We start from the raw sequence: 12,141 nt of genomic DNA on the forward strand, positions 1-12,141 counted from the left end.
CTTAAATACTAAACATATGCAAACAAATCTCGACGAGTGACAACACAGCAAGGCAGAAGTCCTTCCTCCTCACATCGGCAGCAGCCCCTAATTCACGTGAAAACACAAGACAACCAAATCAAGTCCAAACTTCCAAAGGTTTTGGTTGCGACTGAGCATATCATAAGTATACGAAATGTGAGACAGGCGAATTAAAGAGACAGTTACAACTCATTCGAGCAGAGTATTTCCTGACAAGGTAACAGCCACTCAGCGATTCAACAAATTCCCGGACTTCAATCGAACCCGAATTTACATTATCTCGTTAACGGTAGCTAGCCAATGGTCCATTTCTGAGTCAAATGAATCCAGTCCACACCATCTCACTTCATTTCTTTAGGATCCATTTTTAAATTATTATTATCCTCATATTTGAAAAACCTAGCTGTTTAAAGTGGTAACTACATTCAAAGATTTCCGACCATAATTCCAAAGGTAATTCTCATCTCTCCCATGCATGCTATATGGTCTGGTCATGTCGTCCTAGTAAAATTTGGCCAAAGAGTACAAGTTATGAAGCTCCTCACTGCATTATTTTTTCAAGGCTCCTGTATTCTTTAAAAGTGTTCTACTTGTACCCGAGATCGATATCATAAGCAAAGACCAGTAGCCAACAGGCCCGTCCGTACAATACGTACACCCTTGCTTAGCACTGCTTTGAGCTGTAGGCAACATGCAGCGTAACATGGCACGCAAATTAGTCTCTACTCTTCTTTGTCAAATTCAGTAAAAAAAGCACACAATACACATTTCAACGAATGAACATCGCCATGAACTACATGGCATGACATGACTATGACTAACTGTGCTATCGGCGGCTTCGTTTAAAATGGCTGCTCGTTAAGGAAAGGCGATAACTAAACATATCTAATATTGCGCAAGCGAAAGAACACATGCATTCAGACGACATATTGACCAGAATTAGAATTCTGGCTTCGTCATAAAGCAGAAGGGAACACCACCAAATCGTCTGCATTTTGTCCCTCCCCGGTCATTAATGGCCCCAATCCTGAGGTGTTTCACGTGTTAATACTACCCGCAAAAATAGTAAATACTATCCGCCGGATAGAGAAATTTCACCCACGTCCCAGATCAGATACATAATTTTGATGCGAGGCTAATGAACACAATGTGTGGTGCTAGCCGACCAGATGATGAATACAGGGCATTAATATCCATGAAACATACTGAATTCGAGCCCTCTGCCTCGTGAGTAATGATCACAAGTGCCACCATACTCCAGCGAACTCGGCTTGACAAACTGGTAGTCAGATTAGTAGACATATTTAATTAACTGTCCTTCCTATATCAGAGCTATAACACTCAAAAGTTCATAAAATGTAAATATTCATTTGTAAAGACGAAGTCAATTTCGGCGAATTGTGTGTTTCGACAATTATTTCCGAACTCAATTCTACGCTCAATAGGCTATAACCTGTCTTGTCTTGATGTTATACTCATAAATGACACATTACTCACTCGGTGTAATGGAAGCACAGTTCTGTGATTCGAGAATATAACTCTATACATTTTAATTGCAATTTAAACATTTAGCACATCTCCAGCTCATATCAAATCAAATCAATATAAAACAACACGGTGTTTTAACAGAAATACCAGCCCATTCGATAACCTGTGGCGTGGCATGGCATGCACTTACACCGCGTACACAGAAATTCAATTATCGACTCGTTTTACAACACATACTTCGTTTTGTATCACTGGGAGTCTGGACTACATTCGTCTAATATTCCGAATAGACGTCCTCAGGAGATAAGTTTGGTAGGCACCAAACCAACTGGGTCCGTTAGAAACAGAAGTCTCACTCACTGGCCCAGTCTGTTGGGAATACAAGACGGTCACAGTCCATAAAAGCAGCATAATTAAGTGTAACGGGCCATCGTCAGAACCTTTTAGAGCTGATTTATACAATTCGGTAAATCTTAACTGAACTTTAAGATCACCGTCTTCTGGGATGTGGCACCGTGTAGATATTGTATAAACCGACGTTTGGGAGGAACGTATCACCTCCATCTTCAGGGTAGAAGAAAAAGGAAAAAATCTGCGAGCGAGGAACCAGCGTGAGCAGGTGACTGCAGAATAACTTCCTCCGCAACGTCGGTTTATACAAATCTACACGGCGCCACATCCCAAAATACGGCATTCTTCATAGTCACCGCCCTGAAAACCTCAGATCTTAACTGAACTTCGTCATAATGACAACCCTCGCCGAATTATAAGCTGGATAACCAGTAACGAACAAGCCATGTAAGAAATCGGTTTATAAATACGGATGATCGGCGAGGGGAAATCTTTGTGATTCAATATTTGGTCACTGAAGTGACTGAAACAGTTGATTCTTCTGTTTGTGATTTGCCTGCCACCGCGCTTTTACTCAATGGTTTGAAAGAAACTCGCACTAAGACGAAGCTTAGAATTGCGACTACAGACGATACGGTGAGTATCTGCTCAAATACACTAACGTTTAACTAAACAAACTATCTCTACAAACAACACACCGAATTACTGATGTTAAAAATCAGCATTTAAAAGAAATATTTAGAGAAGACTTATCTACACGTTCAAGCATACATAGGTTAACTTAACGTTCCGTGTTATGGCTTCAACGTTTTACGTATCACAAAGCGACACTTTCCATTGGGCTCCAGCCTGCTTGTCCAAAGGTCACATTTTGCATCCTGTCACTGTTTTACACACAATTTTCACAATTACGTTCTATTCAACTGTAGGAACTAATTCTAGTTCCACGGGTATTTCTTACCTGGGGTTGAAACTAACCTGTTTCAATGTAGTGAGGGAATCGCTGTGCAAAACATAATTCCAAGCATTCCAAGTGCATAAGAAGGCACAAAAAGACAAACAGCGGTCACATGGCACGTTCACATCCTGCCTGTATCTCGTCTTAAACCCAAATGAGAATCCAGGGTCTCAAGCTGTAATTAGCATCATTTCCGTCTTCCAATGCCACAATGAATATTTATTTGCTACGTAAGGCTCTCGTCATTATGCAAACAACGCTGAACATTAAACAAATCCTTAATTATGTAACATGTCTAACACATAATCTGCCCTATCAATGCCGAATAAACAAACTTACTTAATCCGTCCCTCTTATAGTGCCTTACGGTGTCGGGGTTGTTTCCTCATTTTGATCATTTCAGGCGGTAGGACTCCTTGGACGAGTGATCAGCTCGTCGCAAGGCCTCTACCTAAACACAGGGCAACACAAACACAGAATAAACATATACACATACCACACATCCATGTCTTGTGTGGGATTCGAACCCACGATCCCGGCTTCCGAGCGAACGAAGACAGTACATGCCTTAGACTGCTGAACTACCGTGACCCGCCGAATAAACAAAAAATGCCAAAAATAATTTTCTGAAAGACACTCATTAACAAGATATCTGTAACGCAATTTTTGTGCATGACATGATTAGTGAGTAAATGGTGCTGACACGAATGAAAATACAGCGAAATCTGGCTAGTCTAAATCTCGTAAATTTTGACAATTAGTTCAAATGCGTTACAATTACCAATAAGGGTCCCCAATAGAGGTAGGGCCGATGACACTGGAAGGGCAGTATAAAGGCGCTGGAACACTGGTATTGAGTCCGAATCTCGTTCTGGGTACGGATATTTGTCCGCGCTTCCTAATGTCGTTTGGTATTTACCTTTTTACGCAGGGTCAGTGAGGTTTGAGTTAATCCTCCTGAACCCCACAGGACGTGTGAACGATCCAGAGTTTTAGAATTCTGAAACTGAGCAACCGAGGTGGTCTATTCCGTTCTGAGGAAAGGAGTACAGAACAGTGAAAATAAACTACGTTATTTTAAGCACTTCGAATAAATTAAAGGCAACTACAGGGGATCGAATAAATCTGAAATTTGCTAACATCACGGAACGGAAGAGTTCGACATGGCAAGATATGGAACCGAATATAAAAAACGCTTAAACTTGATAACCCAAATTATCTGACTTTCCGGAGTAGTTAAGGTTTTGTACATTTTCTTGATTGATGCTGCATCTCTTCCAAATTGACTTAAAACAATCACAGATTCTATGTGTTAATTACCCGTTCCATCTGAACAATTAATCATGCCAAGACCACCTGACCTTCCTGTGCCCGGATCCAGTCCATGCAGTTAATCATGTTTTTCTAACTCTCTCTCTCTCTTTGTCACCTCGCCTGTGTCAAAGTGTCCTATTAGACATACAGCATATTCATCTACACCTTCGCGGCAGGCATATTTTTATGAATTAGTCACTGAAAATGACGCGCATTTATGTCTACGAGTATTTGGGGAACATGGAATAAATTTTTCATCTTCTGTAATATCAACGTATCCCAAGAGTAATTCAGGCACGTCGACATGAGAGAGGATCTGACAGTAAATGAGACTCTTAATGAAGACAATTTTCGTGGCAGCCAATACAAATATAGACTTGAAAGGATTCTGACGATGGTGTATACTGTACTTCTTTTGGCTTGTTTTGGACTTCATCCATCGTCTGGTATCTAAAAGACAAAAGGCCACGACGTTTCGGAGACTGGATCTGTCTCCGTCTTCAGGTGGGTAGGGAAGGATAAACCTACTCAGTTGGACCCGTTAGAAAGAGCTGGTCTCAATCACTGGTCAAGTCTTTTGCATACCAGACGATGGATGAAGTCCAAAACAAGCCAAAAGAAGTACAATACAAATATATCTCAATTAAGCTGCTTTCAGTAACTCGTATCTTCCTCCTTCAATACTGGTTTACAAGAGATTACTACGAACTATTATCTGACAGCAATAGGTTATACATGCCGCTAATGCATATTATCACAGAAAATTTTACTACGGGGGGCAAATTTTAATGAATAGCAAGCATTTCCAAACAAGTCGTACTTCGCCAAATTAAAATTAAACGAGCACCATAAATTAGATGACACACTTATAGATCTGATTTATGATTTATTTAACGACGCTTCAACCACAGCTTGTTACATAGGCTGTAATGAACTGGCAAGGGTGAGAATGAAGTGGTAATGGTGTAATTTAGTTGTTATATTCGCATTTCCCTGCAGCGAATGAGAAAAACCATGAGCAGCAAGTCCCTGGGCCGAGATCTGAACCCGGGAAAACATACGAAGGAACGTTAATCATCCAGCCGCTGCAACCTTTTAGTTCTTGTTAACATGTATGTTGGGAGGGGTTCTTTGGATTCTGTTGGCGGACAACGGGGTCTGAGTTTCAAAAATGCGGAAAAAGTCTTGGCCAGCTGAGCCATAGTCATCTTCTCAAGCAGGACTCTGCACCAGAGACTTTACTTGGGTCTGCCGTCGCTCTTCGGAGCACGCGGCTTGGCAGAGCAACAGAATTACCAGAGAAGCGAAAGAAATTTTTCATTAAAAAGCATCGATTACACTGAAACAACCGAACCACAACTGCAGCACTACGAACTGCCTTCATGCAGAGGCAGAAGACTGGAACAACCGAAGGTGTGATCACGACACCCTTTGCCAGCAGTCTGTCTACAGTGCTCCTTATTACAAGCGTCAAGATTTAGGTATAAAATACAGAACTGTAATTTTGCTTATTTTGTATACGGGTGTAAAACACAGTCTTTCACCCTAAGGGAAAAATGGATCGAATGTGTTGAGAACAGGATGCTGAGGACAATAAGTTATTTCAAAATGAGGCTGTAAGTGGATGATAGGAAAAAATTATATGGTGAAAAATTTCATAATTTGCACCCTTGGCCAATCAAATCAATTCAAGATGCATGACACGGATTCGGCATGTAGCACGTATGGGGCAATGAGAACAGCATACATAATTTTTCGCCGGGAAACCTGGAGGGACGAGACCACGTGGGAGACCTAGGAGTAGAATGGAAGATACTAAAACGGAAATTAAAGAAACAGGATGGGAGGGGTGGACTAGACTCGTATGATTTAGGATAGGGACCAATGGCGAGCTCTTGTGAATACGGTAATGAATCTTGGGGTTCCATAAAACGCAATGACTTTCTTGACCCGTTGAGCGAATACAGACCTAACTTCTGAAGGATCTGGCTCCATGAAGTGAGTGAGTGGGTTGGGAAACAGGAATAGAAACGCCAACAGCCAACGAGAAGTTCACACAACAGAAAGAGTACACAAAAAAATGAATGTAACAACAATATAACGTCAGCAGAACTATGACCTACAGTCCGAGTGAGTACCTCTGCTTCTGATGTTACCTGCTGTCACTGAGACAGCAGAAAACGGTTTCCATGATCTTGCAACGGGCCATGTGGTTTTGTGCAACTACAACGTATATACTAGATCGTCGTTCTCAAAATTCAAAATGCAAATGTGCCTCTATGAAGTCCAGGAAGATAAAAAGAATTAACAATTTGGTTTGTTGCGTCTCGGCAGTCAATTAGATTTGCACACGGAGTTGCAAAACGTAACTCAAAGGGTAAACGGCTTCGGGTTGAAAGCAAATCCGAGTCTGCCGCTTCTGGCGTTTTAATTATTTTACTAAGGTTCGCTGTTCACTGCAAAAGTTCTGAAGCTTTGAAGTAGGGTGACAGATACATACGTGCTTTACAATGCGAGTAAATGACCAGCAATTCCAACTCAGGATCCTAAGATGGTGTATGATTGTACCTGCTGTCCGACTGAGATGTGCTGGTACTTCTTCTGTCTTGTTACAATTATGTGAAACATAATGCGACGTACAGACCCACTGCTAGGCAACGGCTCCATAAACACTCTCCCGCGGAGACAAATTCTTGGTAAACAGTCCGTTGCTAGGTAAACACGTTCTAACAAATACGCACCAATATAAGAGATCCATTGTTACGAAATGTACGTGTTTTCTGTGCTGTGGAGTGAGTGTTCAGTCAAAGGATGAAACGTGTCAAATGGTGAATTGTCAAGAATTGAGTTAGGACAGACATACAGTCGTACGCAGATCGGAACTCAGGGAGTCTGCAGTTGAAGGCGATAACAGGAAAGCAATTAGACTGTGTCAAGAAGACTTAGTGGGTGATTTGAAGACTTTACATATGCTGTAGTTACAGTGATAGTTGAAGTTACGGTGAGACTGTGATAAATCCGTTGCCAGGAAACGGAAAGGAGATTAGTGAAAGCATACTGAGAATGTTCAGTGTGGAGTAATCGGCAAGAATGTTATCCTTAGTTGTTACGATTTGTGAGTGATCAATAAATCCAATTACCAATCCGAACCCAGTCTGTAGTCACTAATACACGAGACAATATAAAGTTGCCCTTATGTTTTAACTACTTAAGCACTACACCATGAAGGCGTATGGGAGTGGGTGTATAGATCCACATTTTCTTGACCTCGGCACTAGTAGGAGGTAAGTGGTCAGCTTCACGCCCCGGCCGCTTTACTCCCGGGGAAAGCCCCGGGCACCCAATGGATAGGAGATTGGATGGACCCCAGAGCCGGTCTGGACGACATGGAGAAAATTCTTGCAGTCACAATTTGAGCACATGTCAATCGGTGCACGCCAGAAGTTGAAGGCAGACTAAACAGATCAGTGAGTAAGATAAAAATGAACATATCACTGAACTGATTCAGAATTGTGAACACAGTTAAACCCACTTACAGCATCAAGTGAAATGGAAGACTCTCATGAAGGTAGACAGAACACGTGTAACAGACGTATATGCCAATTCCATTAATTTCTATGCGACAGTTAAAAACATCTGTTCTCTGCAGATGAGTCAACAAATGAAGTTTCAAACGAGTATAAACAGTTTCAAGAAAGTTTAATACCTTTTTCTCCTAACTCAATTGCACGTACACGTAAAATGAAACCAACTCGGTCAACAGCAGGCACGAAGTAGTTTCTTTGGATTCTGTGCTGAAATCAAAGCTGTGTCGGCAATTGAAGTGCACAAAATTAACTACGAATTTTGGGTTCAGATCCTTTAACTGTTTCATTATTCTTCTCAGAAACTCCATAATACGTGTCTCACCTTTCCTTCCAAATCGGAAAATTCACCAGAATAAACATATCTTCAACGAAAAGACTGCTGCCTGCGTATTACTGGCATCTTAGACCTTAAATATGGAGGCTGCATGTTCTTCTGAAACGTCTGTAGCCTTCTTCTGGACTATATGAGGTTACATCCTAGAAGGGAGTACTGTTCACAGTCACCGCTGCGTGAATCTCAAATCCAATAAAATCGCCATCAGTCTTCCGAAAGCTATTTTGAAGGAGCCAGTGCGACACTGGAGCGGTCACGAGAGACCTCCGACTAGGACGGGGTTTGTTTTGATCTGGTGGGGATGAGATGTGGAGCCGGGAGGAAGCCAGCTGTGGATGCAGTGCGACTACACTGTTTGGATGGATCGATCAGTTCCTGCCTGTCCCTGTATGCCTGCCACCCTTTCAGCTTTGCAACCTGAGATTTGTGGGCAGAGGAACATATTTTGCAGCCTGCAATGCCACGGCCCATACAAACCAGATTCCGCACGATACAGTAAGTTCACATTAGTTCCAGGAATTTCGTTTCTCGAGACTGCGCCAGTGTATGATGTTCTATGTCAAAATGTCATAAAGGTCACGCAAATTTGTATAAAGGTCCGTTAAGTGCCTTTTCAAGTGTATATCGTTTTACAGATTACAAGCGCTACAGTACAAACAAACATTTTCTGACACACTCAACCCATAACTTATGGGAAATTTACAGTATAATCAGAGTAAAGTATCAAGTTCTGTTTCCATATCTGGCATTAAAAGCAGGACCGTGACCAGCCCATGAGCTCTGAAGCAATGCTTTGTTTTTTTAAAGAGTGGCACTAAATTCCTCTCAAGTCTAATTTTTCATCACAGAAAACTACATAGTTTATACAAAGCACGAACAAACATATGTACTTGGGGCCTGCTCTGTTATACGCACTACATCCCGGAAAATGAGTGAAGTTGCGTAGTTCATCAGTCTCATCTGCCTCTGAATCATCAGCGTATCGAGTGACTCGTTACAGTCTGAATGACTAGGGTTCTATTCCCGACAGTAATTTGTTCCTTCGCACCGCGTCTGGACAGCCTCTGTATCCCACTGGTTTCCTGTCCAATGGCTACTGGGTGTTATTTTCCTAGTGGTACAGTGGCAAGAGTTAGGTTCCAGTGCCGAGGTTAAGATTAAGTGGAGTTTTACCTTCAGTCCCCTGTGCATGTCGTGATGCTGAAGCAATGGGAACACTTATCAGGTAACTGCACAACTACTATTACCAGTATTGCTCCACTAGTATAGCCGTTCTGACTTTCTAATAAAAAATCTCTCTTCAATAATGCACAACTAACAGTGTCAGGATAATTGCAACGACTGTGCGCTAAACTATACAGTTGTGCTTATCGTTGCTTGGAGCTTCACCTCCACATCTAATATGCGCTGATGCTAACACAGCTCTACCGGTAACTATCGTATGAGACACCCAAGCCGACTTCTCGATATAACCGGACTGGCGAATTGGGCAGATTATTGGGTAGCACAACACAGAATGTGGCAGTTTACCAACGGTCTGTCAGTTTACTTCACAGAGGATTATACCTGCAACTCAACATGGAACAACTTACTTCAGCGGATAGCTAATTATTTAAACAGTAAACACTCGAAGGGTTTCTTTACATACGAAATTCTTGGCCGCAGCAACAATTAAATAATTTCCTAATTGGCTTAAATTAAGAAACGAAACTAAGTTATGTGTTAGTAGAAGGAACTGTTTCCTACTGTTCGCTGGAGCAGAGAAACCACACGTTCAGGACACCTAATTTCGCCGGGGTAGAAATTCAGAACCCGAAGGTTCATTACCTACAATATACATCACAGTACACACGCAGCCCTACCTTATAACCAATTTATAGTTTAGTTATCAAAGTGGGGGCTTTTCTATTTTACCACAACCTACATTCCTTAATGCACATTTATCTTATTTTTCGGTTTCGGTTTCTCATGGGTACTTATGAGTATATCATATGTTCTTCTTCATCATTGCAAATTAACTGAGGTGCAATAGAGTCTAATGTCCCTATTAGACACTGTAAAATCAAGCCATTTTAGTGACGTCTACAACTATCGTCGACAACACTGGGAGAGTCCTGTGAATGAGAAATGTGAATTCTTCCCTATAAATGCTCAGGTCTCATAAAGTAATTGCACAGATTCGTAAACTGAACTTTCACATACCCTTGGACCTACTCCTCTATCCTACTGTAACAGCTCTAGAGTTAACCTGACATCCTCAAAATTTCTGCTAATACTGATTCTCAACACGGCCGTCAGGTTAACGTTTTGCGCCACAGCCAACACACACAAATGTTTCACACGAAATTAGTAAACATGTTAACCGTTCACTATAAATCCACATCTTGTTTAAGTTGGAACGTGAATGTGTTCTCATACTTCCGGCAAAATTTCACGAGAGGTGGCCGGTTGTATCGATCTCAAAAGCGGGAAGAGTACTTTAAAATTTATGAATGGGTTCACTTGAGACATTGCATATAAGTTCTAATATTTACTCCTGACAGATGGGCCTACAAATGTATTTTATGAAAAGTAGACTTTAATAAGTGACAGGAAACGAATACTATTTTCCTTGCTTTCTGTTAACCTCTTCAGACTCGCTCATCAGGAATAGTAGGCCTGTGTTTTATAACGGCGGACATTATACACTGAAGTGCCAAAAGTCGTGGGATAGGTACATAGTATCGTGTTGGACGCCCTCTAGCCCGGCGAAGTGCAGCAACTCGACGTGGCATCGATTCCACAAGTGGACGGAAGACCTCGGGAGAGATGCTGAGCCATGCCGTCTGGACAGACGCCCACAGCTCCCTGGTATTTGTAGGTGCAGGATTTTGGGTGCGAATGGACCTCTCCACCATGTCCCATAAATGATCGATTGGGTTCATGTCGGCGGAACGTGGTGGCCATACCATTCGTCGGAACTTTCCAGAATGCTCTTCGAACCAATTCTGGACAACTCCGGCCCGATGACACGGTGCATTGTCCTGCTGAAATATCCCATCATTGTGGGGGTACAAGAAGTCCATGAAGGGCTGCAAATGGTCACCAAGCCGTGTAACGTAGCGGTCACCGGTAAGTGACGTGTTTAGGTGGACGAGCGGGCCCAACTCATGCCACGTGAACACACCAGCATGAAACCACCACCAGCCTGCACGGTGCCTTGTTGACAACTGGGGTCTGCGCCACACCCGAACCCTACCATCCGCCCGAAACAACTGGTACCGCGTCTCATCGGACCACGCCATATGTTGCTAATCCTCTAGGGTCCAATTAGCGACGTCACAAGCCCAGGTGAGGCGCTGTGTCCGGTGTCGTGGTGTTAACAGAGGCACTCTGGTCGGTCTTCTGCTCCCATATCCCATGGAAGCTGACCTGCTGGATACGCGTCTGGTACCTCCTGCATTGAATGTGGATGTGATTTCAGCCAGTGTCGCTTGTCTGTTACCACGGACAATTCTAGCTAGACGCCGCTGGTAACGATCATTAAGCACCCGTGGTCGGCCACTCCGCTGTCCATGGTGAGTGGAAATGTCTTCCACAAGGTATTCCCGGTACACACGTGACACCGTGGATCGAGGAATGTTGAATGACCACACAACTTCGGAAATGGAATGTCCCATCCGCCTGGCACCCACTACCATGTCCCGTTCAAACTCCGATAATTCACGTCGGCTTGCCATGAGCAGACTGGCCGGTGTTCAACCTGACTCACGAGAGAACACCTCACAACTGATACTGCTCTGGGCATTTCCAAGCCGTCAAGGGACGGTGGCGCCACTTAAAAATATATTTACATACTGCTATCCCATGACTTCTGGCACTTGAGTGTATAACAATGTCACGAAGCTGGCGACTTAGAGACAGGGTTTGGATTCGTAATTGAATTTATTGGGCTCTTGAAACTTGTAACTACATTTAATTATGGCGCTATCTCTACTTCACACACTCTAATGACGCGGAAACGTGTTTGCAGGGTGACTGTTTAGCAACGGCAGCCTGTTTAGGTTGCTGTAGCCTACCAATGGATGCTTCCCGTAGCTACACAATTC

General features: G+C 42.8%; 1 protein-coding gene across 5 annotated transcripts in view; it reads right to left on the minus strand.

The window, feature by feature from the left end:
- The window catches only part of LOC111871282 (protein kinase C and casein kinase substrate in neurons protein 1), a 157,392-nt gene that overhangs the window by 51,830 nt on the left and 93,421 nt on the right, over nt 1–12,141 (minus strand). The window contains exon 1 of one of the 5 annotated variants that reach the window (XM_023864271.2): nt 2,839–2,952. The exons of the other annotated variants lie outside the window; for them this stretch is intronic. The gene's annotated coding sequence lies outside the window, so the exon portion shown is untranslated. Of the gene's footprint in view, nt 1–2,838; nt 2,953–12,141 lie in introns of those variants that run through there. 5 annotated transcript variants of the gene reach the window in all.

The sequence above is a fragment of the Cryptotermes secundus genome, unplaced genomic scaffold (assembly GCF_002891405.2).
Source record: "Cryptotermes secundus unplaced genomic scaffold, Csec_1.0 scaffold825, whole genome shotgun sequence".
NCBI lineage: Eukaryota > Metazoa > Arthropoda > Insecta > Blattodea > Kalotermitidae > Cryptotermes > Cryptotermes secundus.